Source organism: Ochotona princeps, chromosome 18 (genome assembly GCF_030435755.1).
Source record: "Ochotona princeps isolate mOchPri1 chromosome 18, mOchPri1.hap1, whole genome shotgun sequence".
Taxonomy (NCBI): Eukaryota; Metazoa; Chordata; class Mammalia; order Lagomorpha; family Ochotonidae; genus Ochotona; species Ochotona princeps.
The window spans coordinates 3,651,559-3,656,580 of record NC_080849.1 but is presented as its reverse complement, the minus strand read 5'-3'; the positions used below and the strand labels follow the sequence as shown (position 1 = coordinate 3,656,580).

The window sequence follows — 5,022 nt, the reverse complement described above, 5'->3', positions numbered from 1 at the left end:
ACCATACAGGCTACAATATTTACAAGATATATATCCTTGGACAAGATACATACCATTTCTAAATCTCAACTTTCTAATCTAAAAACAGAAAACAAGTAAGATTACTAACCATGGTGTTTTGGTTAAGTAAAATGATACACTAATCATAAGGACCCGTGTTAAGGCTCTAACTTGAGGGTCCAGTGTCGTACATGAGAAGTTGTCACCTGTAATGCGAGCATCTCAAGTGGTTGCCGAGTATTGCACTTCACATCCAGCTCTGTGCTCATGGCTTTGTGAAAGAGCAGAACACAGCCCACTGCCACCTACCTGGGAGACCCAGAGGACGCTCCTGGGGAGTGAATCAGCAGGTGGAGGATTCCCCACTCTCGCTAACTCTGGCATCCAAATAAATAAATGTTTATTTGAAAAGAATCTGGTCACTCTTCGAAGTATTTCAGAGTTGTTAACTCTGAAATCCCCAACCATAACATGAGGCCAATGTTATAACTTCCCCATCTCGCAGCTGAAGATTCGTTTCTGTTGGTTCCTATCTATGGTGGAGAAGCTGGCATTCGGATTCCAGAGCTCATGCACTCAAACACCAAGCCACATTGCTCAGAGAATCCATGGATTAGCACTGCTCAGAGAGGGCAGGATCTGTCCTGGATCTGGAAGCATTATTGAGATATAAAGGGTCAGAACAAAGATGCAATACAAGCAGTCAGGCTTTGATGGAGCTGACTGTCTGTTTAACTTGTGGTAACCATAGCTTAGAATATTTCTTTCAAAGACCAGTTATTTTCTTATAAACTTACATACATGCGAACACTTCTATTGAATCTGAGTATAGATTATGCCCATTACAGCATGTTCAACCACAAAAATTCAAACTCACCAACATTGCTTCTCAGCCTTTTGGCTAAGATCAAGTGTAGTGCAAACTCACCAACAATATATTACAAAATTTAAGATAATTTACTTGTCTTACTATTTCAATTTGAGTTTGTAGGTGTATGACGGGTCCCTCACCAAGGACAACTGATGGTAATAGTAGCATTTTAGCAATTTTTACTTTCAGTAAAGCAATATTGCATTGAATCATTAATAGAGTATAAAATAAATTGCAATAATATGATTAATAAACTAAAAATAGCACATTCATCTGTGATTTAAGTTTTTTTTTCCTTAGAGACATGGTGATCCTCAAAATTTACTTCCTGACAACAGCCTATACTTTTTAATATTCTCTGTATTTATTATTAATGTTGTTCTGTACACATTACTTTTTGCTCCATTTCATAAAATAGAAAGGTAAATATTCTGTTGCCTGGGTTTTAAAAATTTTGTTGCCAAACATGGTTGTTTTTTGCATTTATTTAACAAAGGAAATGATGAAATCAATCATAAAGGATCTATTTGCTCAAGTGAGAAACAGGAATTTATTTCAATCTTCTCATTTCTCCTGGAATTTCATTAATAATAATGATATGTATGTGTGAAAATATAAATATACACATGTACATGAGAAAGTACTTATTTTTAATTTTCCATGTGTTAAATTAACTTCAGATGTGCTTCCACTACTGAAAGACCAATCTGTTTCTAACATAGCATAGATCTTATAAACCAAATTGCCTTAAACACATGTATCACACTAAAGAAGTCATTTACCAATCTCAATAATAGCAAACAGCATATTCCATAAATCATAAAGAATTTGGAATTTTTGTAATACTGCTTGCATAATCTCAAGGAGTGGTTAAGTGCATAGGAAACACCATTTTAGAATGAAAATCTCAAAGAATTTAATTTGATTGGCAAACAAAGACAATGTAAAAAGGAATTACTGATGGAAACCTACTTTCTAAAAGCTCTTCTCCACTTGCTCTTTCATCCTGTATCGATAGAGCTTCTTATAAATTCACCCTTGCGCAGCGTTGACCTGTCCTTACTTGGACGTCTCCACACTCACCGACCCCAGACTTGCATAGGTCCGTCAGGCATTAACTGTTCAAAGTAGATGTGCATCATGAAGTCTCAGGTTTTTACTGTGGAAATCCTGAGAACAATTGCACATGAGGCACCCCAGGAGGTGACATCGTTTCCATGCTTGCAAACTACTATGAAATGCAGCTACCCTTTCTCGGATTTGCACTTATCTACAAGGAACAGTGCTTGGATAACAACAGAGAACTAACCTAGTTCATTTAAAAAAAATACAAACTTTTTTTTCTCCCACCTTTTTCCCTATTTATTACCAATTCTGAAGTGGGTTCTGAAGGGTAGCAGAAAGAATGAAGATTTCTGGTTAACAACTTAGAGATGACAACCTCAAAAGTGACAATCACTGCACAGTGGCAAAAAAAAAAAAAAGAAAGAAAGAAAATAAATATCCACAGGAGCAGGAGAGTGTGGCTAGTGCGGACCCCACACTATGAACTACATCTTTGATGGCTGAAAATTAAATCCATTTCTTGATGTGTTGATGAGACTAACACTGTTCATTTCTGCCAGAGAGTACTTTTCATCTCTTCAACTCAAAACAAAAGTGGGTCTCCATTCAGTAATCTCCATTGTTATCCCTGGAATTAAAATTGAGCAATTTATAACCCTCATCTGAAATATTGTTTGTGCAGATGGAAGAAATTTCAAGACACACTCAGTATCAAGCGTAACTAGTAAGAGCTTCTTCTACACTCATATCTGAATCATAATGAATAATGACTGTTCTTTCTACCTTAAAAATAGTTTTCAGTAAATGAATTCAATGGTATACAAACTGTTAAGTGTGAACTGTTGGTATCTGTTTGGGTTTGTGCAATTTTATATTTTATAGAGTACAACACAGTAAATCTTTTCAAATATATTTTGGACAATAGATAAGGTTAAAATTCACATGACATTAAAAGCCAAAAGGAGTGGCAATTTTGTGCCCCATTTTATGTTACAAAAATCAATACCTATTTTGTAGACATAATTTTCAATGCAGTATTTGGGAAGATTATCAAGTAATACTATACAGTTATTCTTTTACAGCATTCCTTTATGTTGAAGCTGTGCTTCAGGAGGTTCTATTGACAAGATGCAGTAAGAGAAAAGCACAGAGTTGGTGTCCTTATAAGAAGAGGAACAGGAGTGAGGGGAGAGACAGAGGACGGGAAAGAGAGAGAGAGAGAGGGAGAGAGATTTCTGTGTGCATGCATTGAGGAAACATCACCTAATGCAATGAACAAGTGGACAGTTCTCCATATGTCAGGTTGGGAGTCCTACCAGAAACCATCCAAGATGGTCCCTGGGTCTGGACTTGGAGCCTCCAGGGTTGCGATGAAATAATCCTCTGCTTTGTAAGTTGCCCAACCTATTGTAACTTGTTCATGCTGCCACTAGGATTTACATGTCATCAATTTTGCTCAGGTTTCCAATTTAGTTTGTGTTTTCTATCATAAACATTTATCAGCACTCAATCATTTTAACATTTATTTTGTTTTTATTGGAAAGTCAGATATACAGAAAGGAGGATAGACAAAGAAGAAGACCTTCCATTCATTGATTTATTCCCCAAGTGGCTGCAACGGCCAGAAGCTGTGCTGATCCAAAGCCAGGAGCCAGGAGCCTCTTCTGGGTCTTCAACACAGATGCAAGTTTGCAAGGTTTTGAGCCTGACCTGGACTGCTTTCCCAGGCCACAGACAGCTGGATGGGAAGCAGGGTTGCTGGGATTAAAACTGGCACCCATGTGGGACCCCAGCACATGCAAGGCAAGGACTTTAACCACTAGGCTACCAGGATGGGTTTTCAGCAACCAATCTTGTGGTTAGAACTTAATTTCCTAAAATCCAAAACTCTAAGAAATGGCACATGTGAAATGTAATCCCCAAAGCAAGGATATTTGGAGGTGAGACCTGGGATGTGACTAGGTTATGAAGGTATGCTCCAGAGAGGTGTGAGGTCCTACAGGTGGGGCTCTCTCCTCTCAAAGAAGATGACATGTAGAACGCAGAAGTCAGGAAATAGACTCCACCCTGCGCAGAGTCTCCTGGGACCTGTATTTTTCAGAATCCAGCACTGTCACTAGCAAGGTGCAGTTGAATCTGCAGTGTGGAGCCTCCGTTGAACGCATCATTAGGTTGTTTTTCTTTGTTTGTTTGCCACTGTGTAGTGATTGTCGCTTTTTCTTTATTCGGAGGCTGGGGGTGGGGATAGGTGGCAAAGGTGGTTTTTGCAGCTGGTCGGCAGGCTGCTGAGCTCTGGAGCAGTCACTGCTGCTGCTGTGGACGCTTCCCAATCTGACTGCAGTGGCTCAGAGCGTTCAAACTTCAACTGGCACCATTTCTCCTTGCTCTAGAGCTCTTCATAAAACCCACAATACTTCCTGCCACCCTTGATTGGTTGACACACATGTGCAAGTTGGATGACACCACTGACATGTACGCTGCGGGCTCTGCCTCCTGAGCCCTCCTACAGCCCTTCCAAGAGATTTGTGTACCTTGCTCTGACTGGAGGGGAGTTTTCCATGATTTGCCGAGGCATCACTTGCCTGGAGCGTTCCAGTTGCAGTTCAAGAGCCTCTTGACTTGGCTCCAATAACCTCCTGTTTCCCTTTGCCGAGCGAAGCCCACGTTCAAGTGCCGAATCACTGCAGAAATAAATTTCAATTGTTTATAAGTCGCCCATCTTATGATATTTCGCTCCAGCAGACTGAACAGAACTAGCCAGCTCCAAAAATTGCAGAAGGGACGTATGTTTATCTTCTTAGAAATGTGCCTATGTAATTCAGGTAACCTATTATTTTTATTAATAAAAACAGAAGATTAATATTAAATAAATAAATGAAAAAGTTACCTTTCTAAATGTGCAATGTTGCAAATGAATTTTAATTGTAAGGACAATGAATGCGAGCATCCCATCAGAGGAGCAACACTGCCAGCCGGAAGCTGATTTGAAAGCACCCGGGATCTTGCTGATTACTTGTATTGATTTTTAATTTGCTCTCAGCACAACCCTGCCGCTTTTTGTCTGGAGGTCACCCTGAAGTGGATGC

At 39.4% G+C, this 5,022-nt stretch overlaps 1 pseudogene; it reads left to right on the top strand.

Moving 5' to 3' along the window:
• Positions 1 to 881: 881 nt before the first annotated feature.
• Positions 882 to 1,085, top strand: LOC118758152 (U2 spliceosomal RNA; annotated as a pseudogene).
• Positions 1,086 to 5,022: the final 3,937 nt, after the last annotated feature.